The following is a 13,105-nucleotide window of genomic DNA, read 5'->3' on the forward strand; positions in this document are numbered from 1 at the left end:
GACAAAAGAGAGAAGAAAATATGGTGATTGTGAAAATAGTATATCAAATTCAGATTTCAACGGATTTACATACTTCATGGCGTCTACATACCGGAAATGTGATTTTTCGATACCCGTCCTTCCGGTCCGTCCGTTCGTTACACTTTTCTGTGCACTCGCCTAGAGGCCATACCGTTCAACGTATCTACACCAAATTTTAAACTTAGGGTTTACATAGTATTCCTACAGGAGATTTTCCCATTTTTTTCCTACCGTCTAAAATAAGTGTGGTTTACTAACAGCCGAAAATCGAAAAAAGCTATTTTCTCCAAAATGGTTTTAACAATTTTGTTTATTTTTCATTAATCAATATTTAATTAACAACCCTATATTGCAGTATCAGATATTTCTCTTAGAAAAATTTACGAGGGGTAGTTTATTCTTGGAGGTGACTTTTTCTCGACGATGTTCTCAGAAAGGACACTGGCAAATTTTGTACACACTTCATAAACAAATATTTAACCTTGCAGCATGGTATAAGTCAATTAACCTGTAGTAGCTTATTCTTGGAGTTGAATTTATTTCCAGTGAGTTTCTCAAACACGACCAGTTGGCAACACTGTATCTCGACAACGAAGCTGAACTCGAAAACTGCAAGAGGGCTATTTGTCTCCTTTTGATGTCACGAATCATCTCCCGAAGTTTGTGGACATCTTTCAGGTTCACCCTTAATGAAGCTTCTTTTCGAAAAGTTAACTATTAACTTTAGACATTGTTTATTTTTAAAAAAAAAAATCACAAATGCCGTTATTAATTTTAAGGCAGAGAGCTACTTTTGAGAGAATAGATCTTTAAAAATAATTTTAAAACTTAGAATTTTGTTTTCGAGACATTCCAGACAAGACGAGACATTTTAAAGGCTATCTCGTGTCCAAAACATTTGTTACGTCTTCTTTTGGATGTCACAAAGCGCGTCTCGTCTCTTTCTCGAGACATGTCTTATCTCGTGCGCATTCGTTAACACTTGGGAAGGATTATCTTTCTACTCAAAGCATTGTTTTTATAATGGTTGCATATTTATGATAATTGCCGTCAACATAAATTACAGTTCTTTCAGTTGAATTAATTGTTTATTATTATTATTGAAATTAAAATTAAATGGAATATCTAGTTTAACGTTGCACGATTATGCACCTACGCTAAGGGAGAATGATGATGAATGAAATGATGAAATGAAGAAAGTGGGAGGAAAATGGAAAATTCCAAGAAAACCCATACCCATGCACACGGTATTTGTCTACCTCAAATTTCACTTGGCGTGAAGTGGAGTCGAGCCACGGACCCCATGAATGCTCATTATTATTATTATTATTATTATTATTATTATTATTATTATTATTATTATTATTATATAATAATAATAATAATAATAATAATAATAATAATAATAATAATAATAATAATAATAATAATAATAATAATAATAATAATAATAATTGAAGTGATCTTAACGAGTTTCAACCGTCCGACTCAACCAATGTTTGGGTGCCTGTTCGTTCGTCTACTCCATGACAACTTTTCATAAAAGACGTTTCCTTTTAATGAAACTAGTAAGCGCCTTTTAGCTTTGAGAAGTAACTATGCTTGGAATTTGAAATCTGCAAAATATAAGAGGTAAAATTAACCAAATGGTCCAAGTTTACACTAATGTATACAAAACAATTTTGCAATATCAATTACGTGAATCTTGTCCCATAAAGAAGCCGAAACCCCTACACCAAAGAGCCCTCCGAGATTTCATAATTGTCCACAAGGACTGAAATTGTCATTTGAAGCCAAGACTTTAATATGAAGCCAATAATTTCTTTAAAATAGACGAAAAATTCGAAAGTTATAAGCATTTTCATATTTTTGCCTTTTCCCATAATGGAGCCGTAGCACACTATACTGATGAGCCCCCCCGACTCCAGGATTTGATCATTCTCCATCGGACTGAAATTGCCATTTGGGACCAACACTTTAATACGAAGCCCAACAATTCTTTAAAATAGACGAAAAATTCGAACGTTAGAAACATTTTAATATTTTTGCCTTTTCTCATAAGGGGCCCGTATTAGCCTACACTGAAGAGCCCCACGAGATTTGATCCTTGACCACTGGGACTGAAATTTTCATTTGAAACCAAAACTTTAATATGAAGCCAAAACTTTTACATCAATTTAAACTGACTGGGTTCCAGTTCACCCCACTATTATGTTTAGTTTAGTTAAGTGGTAATTTGTGACAGCTTCACATCACCAAAAGAATCTTTCACTACCCTCCCTCCCAGAAGTTTGTGCTGGATCCGCCACTGAATTCAATAGACATTTTTCCTATTCTTTTTATCACCTTGTTGGGGCTCCCTCGTACAAATAAAGAAGCGGTAATATTACAATCAAGGGGCGCTATATATTAGGTATTTCTTTAGTTACCTACCCCTAACCGCACAGGGCCATCTTTGGTAGAATAAAAAAATGCTACGTGATATTCCAATCATGAAAGGGGAGAGGATGCTGTAAATATATTTCTTATTCATTTTGTCTACCCTGCTTATGAGAAATTACTTTCTGTTGGAAGGGTACTGAAATCAGAGGGGAAAAATAAAATGCCGTACCCCCTCCTACATGGTTGTTCAAATAATTACTAAAGAAAGCACTTTAGACTAAGATATCTAAGATTTAAACTAAGAAACTAAGATATCCTTACATTATGTAAGGATGGCATATTCAGGATTATTATTATTATTATTATTATTATTATTATTATTATTATTATTATTATATGAATGTTTTTGGAGCACCGAAATTTTGTGAGACGAACAATGGAATGTAGAGGTTTAAGATGGGTGGTCATAGGGAGGAAAAACCAGAATTTTTTTCTGTCTGACTCTCTAACGTGAAGATTATGTGCTGATGGCAAGAAGTATCATCATTCTACAATAGGTAGCTTTTACGTAGAATATCAATTACTTGAGTTTTCCTCCTTCGAGCTACTTATCTCATGTGGTAAATTCAAAACAATTTCAATTTAATACAAATACATTGTAAAACTTTTCCGTAATTAAACATCTAGGGAAAATTAAACATTTAATAGGGAAATCTGTTATCAAAATATCCAAACAAGTAGATAGAAGACTATCTAGTGAGAAATATTGTGAAACTTTATAAAATTCTCCAAATTAGGATTAACATTTACTGGGAAACAACGCGCCAGCGAGCATTACGTATAGTGAGCAGTGAGCACAGGGGAAAGAATTACTAACCTTTTTGCAAACAAAATTAGGGATGATAATGCAAGTGCGACAACGACATTTTTTTCCTTTTTTGGTATCGTCATGAATTTTACACATATGTTACAATTTGATTCTTTCCCACATAAAAAATAAATAAAATAACCATAATAATAAAAAAGACAACGTCAGTTCCATCTGGATTCGAACCCGCTACCTTCGGCATACAGACTAGTTGCTTTAACCAACTGAGCTATTTGTTTCCTTACGTGAACTGACCCTGTTCTACGGTAAAGACGATTTTTCATTACGGTCGCGCTACCAATTCGTCCTTTTCCATAGACAATTTCCACTTTTTGCTCTATCATTACGTTAATACTTGGCATATATTCATATATTTGGAGTTTGCAGATAATGCACGAAATAAGACATATTAGAAATATTTCGTTAAAAGTTTCGTTTGTAGATTTTATCCCCATTTCTCTCAGTGACATAGATGTCGCTGCTTCGTGTTGAACTGCAGAATTCCCTCGCGTTCTGGAAAATTTCCCACTTTAGCAGAGTTGGTAATTCTCGAGATTTCTGTCGATTTAATGTTTTTTGCTTCTAATTTATTTATTTTAAGCTAATATCTAACACAAATATTAAAAACGGGTTTGTTGTTAACCTGTCCTGCTGGGGAAACCTTCCGAAATTTCGAACATATAAAGAAAACAGAGATATTTTCAAAAAATTTCAAAATAAAGAGACGCGTCATTTATTTTGCTCATGGTAGTACCTGTCCTGCTGAGGTGCGGCGTAAAAACAAGGTACCGAAGTTCAATTTATCTTGCAATTATGTTTGGGTGCGATATATCATTAGGAATGTGCTTGTCATGAATACATGTGTAATAATCATTGAGGCGTTTAATCTGTAACTTTGTTTCCTTGTAACCTCTAATTCAGAAATTTAATTTTCCGCCTTGGTGCTATATTTTAACTCTGTGTTTACTACCTTCCACATAACTGCGGGTTTGTTTTCACTATTGTCTATATAATTTGAGTAATTGGATTTCTTGGCAAATTTAAGTAGCTTTCTATAAATGTTTTTGTAGCGTTGATAATATTCTTGCATTTCTCGAGATAATTATTAGGTAGTCATAAATATTTTTAGGTATGAGCATCCTAGTCATTTTTTTTTTTCAAGAGAATGTATCGAATACTCACTGGAACGATATATTCTTCACAACAGGGAAGGGTACCATCACGCAATAAATAGGAATGGGCATGTCCAATAAGCAAGAGAGATAGGATCACTTCATATCGGCGACTAGTATACGATAACTCGTCTGTCAATTGCCCAAAATAGGTTTAATACAAAGAAGCGTATTTTCATGAGCCTGGTTCAAATCTTCGTACTAGTAAAATCGCATTTGTTGGGCTAAATCGGAAAACAGAAAAAGAATTCTCTAGTGCAATATCTGCCAACGCAGCACGTTTGGATGATGTATCGGTACGCTCGTTTCCCCGAATACAGACACGTCCCAGCATTAAGCAGACCACGACGACACAGACATGTTGCTATCACTGATGGCATCTCACAGGAATGTCTTGCACAAAGGTGTGTTTAATTCTGCATGAGACATGAAGATTCAGAGAATGAAGCAATATTACATTCTGCAGGCTTCTAGAAGGCTTTGTGGGTAAGTATAAAGGTGAAATGCGTGGTTGAAGGAAAGCTAAATTTCTGTTAGTTCAGCTGTCCTGCCCTCATCCGTGAGGAGAGCACAGCTGACAGAATTCTCATCTTTGGAACTGTCCGTATAAAGCATTATAATCAAGGTACTGTTCTAGCAACGTTCCGACCTCTTACTGTTATTCCTGGTTAACCTTTGTGCTATTTGAAGTGTCACAACAACCGAAGTCAAGCCTTGGCGAAGCCAACAACCATGATGAAAAAGCACAAATGCGTAGAATCCATATAAATGGCCAAATAAGTTCATCCGCAATGTGATTATCATAAACAGGAAAGTATACCATCAGTATATAGCCCGACGACGTGCTGCGTAAGGTTGTAAAACTGGCTACCAGATACGGAAAAGCTGCAGCAGTGGTCAATAATAACTTCCATGTGCTGCATAATTTAGAAGTCTCTCAGGACGCTAAGTTAACGATGGTTGTTTTGCTTCTACATACAAGCTAGCAACAGAGTTAGTAAAAAAAGAAGTAAGAGTAATTAGTCGAATAACCAATACAATCATAATCTAACCTGAAAGGATTAGACCGCGGTATAATCTCAACAGAAGAATATGTTCAGCACTCCAAGTGTGATGGGATAATATACAAACCAAATTCAGAGTTCAGAGACACGAGTGCTCACTTTAAATGGCAATCAAAAACGAAACCCAGAAATTAAATCGTATCTTCAAACGAGAAGTGAGTGCCATAAAGATACAAGTTCGGATCAACAAAGCAAGTTCTTCGGCAGCAAAAAGGTACACACTTCGTTTTTTCAGTAGAAAGCCGAAAGTCTGTCTCATTCGACCAGCGAATAAGGTAATTTAAATCAGTTGAATTTGTTGTTGAATAATTGAGACGTTTACTGGGGACGTCAGCACCGACGCTATTGTCCCCGTCACGATACGTCCAATGACCAATAAATAAATGCTTCAAATAAAAAGACTAGCAAGATAAAAGCAATGATCGAAAACAAGACTTAGAAAAAATGTAAATCAGTATAACTTATACTAAGACGGAACACATAAATCAAAATAGGAAAAGAAGTCACGATAAAATTGACAATAAAAGATGCAAAATATATAAGAAAAATGTAAATAAAAGAACAATAATCATCTTAATAATAAAACAAAACAGGTAACGGCTTAAACTAAACTAAATACTATTAGTATTAAAAGGCTTAAAGTAGACTAAATACTATTAGTATTAAAGTCTTAAACTCCTGAAGTCTTACTATTCCAAAGGTTCTACAACAACGTGCCAAATAGTTGGTAGGACGATACTTTCTTCGCAATACAACCAGTTACTGCCACGAACTAAAGACGAATGTTTGAGATACGAGTGTCCCATATACCCAAGCGCGCCAGTATAACTTCATCTTGGCGATTAGTATGTGACGATGTCTGCCAATTGCTAAAGATAGGTTAATTAGAACAAAGTTTATTTTCGTTGGCCTGGTTCCAATCACTTGTCAGTAAGAACATATTTGTTGGACGAAATAGCTATTGAGATCGTAGTATGAACGAGCGTGTTCCAGTACAACTCTTGCCAATGTGGCGTTCTTGTCTGTTGCGTTGATACGCTTGTTTCTCCGAATGTCAACATTTCCGGCATCCAGTAAACAATAGCACAGCATTGCAGCTGTAGCTAATGGCACCTCACTAGAATGTCTTGCACGAGTGTGTTTATTGACCAGTAAACACATTCTGTAGCCTTTTAGTAACACTTTGTGAATCAGCCCTGGTAAGTACACGACGTAGCAAAAGCTGTAGTACATGATCAAGAGCAAGCTTAATTGTTATTAGTTCGGCAGTGAATACCGAGCATAAGCAATACAAACTAAATTCTGAGTTGAGTTAGCCAGTGACGAACACACAACTAACAATTATTTGGGACCGTTCGTATGCGTCATTAAAATTAAGCTGCTATTCTATAAACGCAACGAATGCTGCTTATGTGCTGTTTGGCGTGTGACAACAATCGACGGTCGAGTTTTGGTGGAGTCAAGAGTCATGAAGGAAGCAGGGTTCCCACTTTCTTTCCCCAAAAAAATTCCAGGACATTTCCAGGACAAATCACCAATTTTCCAGGACTTCGATACAGGAAGGTATAACAGGATTGCAACTGTAGGTTCACAACTCATAGCAATGAAATGAAAAGTGCAGTAGCTTATGCAGTGAATATTACTGCAAGTACAGTCTTAATACACAAAGTTTTTTTCTTCTCCCAACTCCTCTTAAGCCACCCGATCCACCCACATTCAGTACTGTATATGTATTTTCATTCTTTCTACATAATATTTTAATTGTGCACCGAACAGATTTATAAACAACAAAAATCTGTTTTTCGTACGTGGCATCTTCATTGCGTGACAGTGTGACAGATATAATTAAGGGAAAAAAGGAATTATACTACAAGTTTTTCAACTAAGTATGGAGTTGTGTGATTTTCTCATCTATAGACATAATCTGTTTCTTTAGCGAAGTTGCTCTACGGATAGCATTTGACTTTGTCAATCAAGTAAAGCAAGACTTCTGCTCTGCTTCATGTGCAAGCTAGTTTGCTTCAGTCTCCAAAGCTTCACTTGTTTCCATCAATTTCCATTTTTTTTTTTTCTGCAGTTGCTGTACATTTTCCTTATCTCTTTTCTCTTGCTCTGCATTTGACTCTCTCTTTCAACAGTCCTTATTTTCTCCAGCTCTGCCATATAGCGCTGCCTTGATGGAAGGCATGATGCAGCATTTCTTTCGTGATGTTGATTGAAATAAGGTCTTTACGAAAATGTTATCACACAACAATTTCAAATCGTCCAATGATTTGTACTTCATATTTTCAACAAGCAGATTTTATTTATGCTGTAGCCTCATTCAACAGCAGCCTGTCTATTGATACTGGTACATAGCACAGTTTCTGGAGGATAGTTCTAATGACAAGAATGACCTGACAGACTAGTGGATGAAAGACGAAGAGAGAAGTTCTCCCAGCCAACTACCCTGTTCGGAGAAAGAAAGCCCACCAACCACCCACACACGCAGTATCATGACAAATTATTATTCAACACAAAAACAGGAACAGCAAACAAAAATAGCAATCAATTAAAATCTTCATTATAATTATGAAAAATCTGACATTCAGTACTTCTGTAAATTTCAAGGAGAGAAATGCATTTTCAAGAACATTTCCAGGATGTTTCCAAGACAAAATAAATTCAAGGACATTTCCAGGTTTTCCAGGACAAGTGAGAACCCTGAGGAAGAGAACAAGCATGAAGCAAACAGTGACACACATTCACCTGCGATGAAACTCTCGAAAGCACGAACGTATCACCAACTCCCTCATGGCTTTATGGTTAGCGTATGCGCCTTCGTTGCGGAAGACCGAGATTTGGTTCCCGGTGAGAGCTCATGTGGTTCGGATTCCCCACTAAGCTGTAGGTTCATTCTCATACAGTCGCGTATCTGAAAGGAATGTTAACTTCGAAACAAACTAAGCGACGAACGTACTACTTGGTTTTGTTCTTCCACTACACGTCGTATATGAGTATTAATTTCATTATGACAAAGTACTAGTCTTATTTTGCACAGGGTTGGCTGGTTTAAACCAAGGTGGTTTAAACCAGCTGACTTTAAAAAAAAAACAACTGGTTTAAACAAAACAAAAAATGAAAAAAGGAAAAGAAAAGAAAAATGCTTTAAATCGTGTGAACTTTATGGTGACGTTTCCACATATCAAACCATCTGCATTATTTTTATTTCCTTTTCACCTTTTAATCACGGTGTTCCATTTTCAATTCTCAGTCGAACCACAACCCTTCTTTCAAGTGTAAACAAAGTAGCGGTTCGGGTGTCACTTTAAGCGAAAGTCTTCTCCTTGATAACCTGTGTATTACATAAGGAAGTTAAGCCTAAACATACGAAACGACACCAAATTGCATATTTCTACTTGCCTGAATGCCTATTGTTTTATAAAGAAACCAAGGTTGCTTAAATATATTGATAGAAATTGGCAAAATTTATTGACTGCCTACGTAGCTTCCAACATTAGCTTGGATTGGACTTTCAGTTTTAATTTTATTAATTTTATCGACACACTAAATTTGTAATTTAATCTCTCAGTTTTAACGTACTGATTATGATATGTTTACCGTAAAATTTTACATACCAAGCAATAATGGAATCTTCCCAATGGCTAAGGCGGGAGTTTCCCGATTTATATATAATGGTTTAACTTGTGCAACTGTATCTTTTTGTCCTTCTGAAATAACTCTTTACGCTTAATAATAAGTTACTTAATCTTCTTAAGTTATTTAATCTGAAATAACTCTTACTTAATAATAAGTGTGTAAAGATCAGTACAACGTATTTTTATCAGAAGTACTTCGTGAGTGAATCGGCAGACTCATCCTATTTGTGGCCAATTAGTCCCGGTGTCGAGTCCAAATGGAGGACAATTTCTCTCGGATGTAAGCCGAAGAAACAAATTTGGATTCCGCTTTAAACTTATGTGACTCCTTCCAGCATAACCCCGTTGTTGCATAGTAACACCAAGGCGAAACAAACTTATTTCTGTCCCAATATAATATAAATACATAGAGCAAATCATTTAAACCTAAAAAAACCTGGTTTAAACCATAAGAACCGGGTTCGAAAAAAAACATGGTTTTTGCCACCCTGATTTTGTAAGAGTTTAACATGCTACGATGAAACAACCTGTAGGTGGATTTGAATACATGACGTCCAGTCCTTCGGTTTAGCGAGCTAACACTTTAACTCTACACCACGTTTACAGTGGAATCAATTTTGTAGAATACATTAGTAGTATTTCACATGGCGAGTAAACGATTACATGAACACTATTTCTTTTTGCACGACCAATTTTGCGCGAGAATCGGATAACATCATTATCCCTATCTTTTCCTACATGCGACTTTCCCACATCGACGACAAAACAACGAAATAAAAAAGTGTGCACCTATCGTAGACCGATCTGTATACTATAACATTTCGTAAGAGTTCTTACATAATACATGTGCCATGTAAATACAGCTTTTAAATCACCACTTGAAAGTTCGTAGTGTGAGCAAGTGGTTAAGTTTTCTCGCTGCTAAGTGAAAGAATTCAGGTTCGAGTCACGCTGGGGGCAAGAAATTTCTTCATTTTTCCTTTCAAAAGATATTTCTATTTCATATTTATTATTAATAATAAGTTACTTGATTTTTTGCTGAACATACAGAAATGTATTTTTAAAGAAAGGAAAAAAAAATGTACCAGCCGAGATCTGAACCTGGGTTGTGATATTCAATAGACCGACACCTTACGAACTAATCCACGTCAGAGCTTGCAAGCCTATTTTCAAAGCTTTATTCATACTGCACGTATATTACTTAACAACACTAAAAGATGTCATTCACGAGTGAATTAATATTGCTACTGGCTTCATAGATCTACAAAATCACTCGAAAGATTAATCCTCGATTAATGAGATGCATGCTGGTGCAACAGCATGTTCTCAATATTGTGAATTAACTTTTGCTTGATCTTGATCTACAGATCAAATTATGCTTTTAATGAAACCAGAACAGGTTGAGCCACAGATGTCTAAATGTCGTAACTAAAATTCAAACTTCAGATAGAACCAGGGGTAATTCGCTGATAATGGCTGATTTAACAATACATTTGATAATAGTGCGTTTAATGGCTGATTTAACAACATATTGGATATGGTCTGTGTAGCTAAGTGGACAGCGTGTGTGACAGTCATTCTAAAGGTTCTAGGTTCCATTCCCAGCCTGGATTTACAGTTACTTTTTTTTCGAGGAATTAAGCAAGGAATTGTAAATGATGTTCGCGATTGCTACTGAAAGATTTATTCCATAAAGGGAGAAAAACCCAAGACAGAAAAGGGAACAGGGCGGAAAGGCGCAGATTGTTCATCCTTGTGTGTTAAAATTTCATTTATTCCTATGTCTTTCGCTCTTTCCTTTCCCTCCATCCTTTATTTCTATCTTGTTTCGTTTTCCATACTTTTTTCGGTCTCTACCTCATGCATATTATTATTTTCCTTTTCTTTGAATTAATTAGTCTCTCTTAAAACGTAACGTGAATGGAATTTCTGCCTATTTATCTCGTGGTACTTTCTCTAAGTGATGCTCACCTACTATTTCTTGCTCCAAATGGAGTAGGAATATCCTGACATGTTATGTTTTCTGGCATGTATTTGTTGTCATGTTAGTTGTCTAACTATCATACGTACAGTGAAACAATTCTGCTATAGGTAAGAGCTATCATTTTTTATACCTCCAACTTCTAGTTAATATTGTTTCCGACTGTACAAGAGAAATGACGTAAATATAACACGACGAAATGATGAACAAGTCAATATAATTCTAGTAGTCATCTTTGATGCGACCTCTAGCTTGTTACTTCATGACTAGTATGTGTGGTGCAACTGAATGCGGCTTTGTTAGTCCTTATTTCCAAACAGTTATCCACTTAGTCAACAGATGGTACTGTACTATACTATAAATTGTTTAGCTGATAACTTTGCAGATAGATAGTGCTATCTGTAGAAATATTTATTAATATTTAAGACCGATTATTTTATACCATTTACTGCTTTTACCAGCACCTGTTGGTAAAAGCGCAGATGTACAAAACTTGGCTTCAATCCGATAAGGTACGAACGAATCAAGCCATAAGCTACAAATGTATATCTAACGGCCGAGATATAAATTTGTATTTCTACACAGTCTGTAAAATCAACTGAGCTGTTTGGTTGTCTCCATGTCAACCTAGCATAAGCATCTCTGATTCGCATGTTACTAGGGCTGGGTGTCAATGGTAGTTAAAGCGAAAAAAAAAAAGGGGGGGGGGAACTGGGGCCAGGGGATAAATTGGAAAAAATAAGATTAGGTAGCTGTGTAGGTTAATGTAGTCCGCATTCAGATAGGGAATCTGACGCTGGGTGGAAAGTTGTAAGTCACTTGCAGATCTCAATAGTTGGAAATAAATTGTAGAAAAACAAATTGAAAGGTGAATTCATTTGGGAGTTACAACAAGAACAAACACCACCGCTGGCCCCTTAGATGAATCTCAGGATTCCTCCCACGTAAGTTTTTGGAAAATTTTACAAGATGTTGGACTTAGAAAAATTTCCACCACATACTCATATAATAAGTAAGATTCATTGCATAAGTAAGTTCATATCTCAGTAAAAATCGAAATTCACCACATAAATAGAGTAATTGTAAAAACTTTACATATCTTTAACACAAACAAACTATTTGCTAAGCAAAATAATAAATTCACATAAAAAACTACATACGTGTTACAGTTTCGCCAACTAACATTTTTGCTTCATCAGACACTATGAGATACATGAGAAATGTACAGTCTTATATACAAACAAGGGCTGAGACATCTTCCTTTTGATTGGCTCCTGGCAGCAGCCAATTCCCTTCAAGTATTCTGATTTGTATTTTCCTATACCGAGGCTTCCTATCTGTTGTAAATTGCACATACACATAAAAAGGACGATCTTAGCACAACCAATCTAAACTAAGAAATAATTGACAAATAATTATATAAATATATATAAATACACATAAATAAATATATATATAAATAAACATAAACATACAGATAAACATCTGTTTATTTATATATATATGTATTTATTTATGTGTATTTTTATATATATTTATATAATTATTTATGTCAATTATTTGTTAGTTTAGATTAGTTGTGCTAAGATCGTCCTTTTTATATGTGTGTGTAATTTACAACAGATAGGAAGCCTCTGTATAGGAAAACACAAATCAGAATACTTGAAGGGGATTGGCTGCTGCCAGGAGCCAATCAGAAGCAAGATGTCTCAGTTCTTGTTTGTATATAAGACTGCACATTTCTCATGTATCTCATAGTGTCTGATGAAGCCAAAATGTTAGTTGGCTAAACTGTAACACGTATGTAGTTTTTTATGTGAATATATTGTTTTGCTTAGCAAATAGTTTGTTTGTGTTTAAGTATATACAAAGCAAAGCTTCTATTATGGAAAATTGTACATATCTGTAGAGATATGTAGGTTTCTCTTTTTTTTTGGGGGGGGGAGGGGGCTAAATATTGTGTTTCAGTAGTTGTAGGC

General features: G+C 35.5%; 1 protein-coding gene across 3 annotated transcripts in view; it reads right to left on the bottom strand.

Annotated features, from left to right (window-relative positions):
* LOC145660631 (dynein light chain Tctex-type protein 2B-like) overlaps positions 1-13,105 on the bottom strand; it is a 63,651-nt gene that overhangs the window by 31,113 nt on the left and 19,433 nt on the right. The gene's annotated exons all lie outside the window — the stretch shown is intronic.

This window comes from Thermobia domestica, chromosome 1 (genome assembly GCF_964235325.1).
Source record: "Thermobia domestica chromosome 1, izTheDome1.hap1.1, whole genome shotgun sequence".
Lineage (NCBI taxonomy): Eukaryota > Metazoa > Arthropoda > Insecta > Zygentoma > Lepismatidae > Thermobia > Thermobia domestica.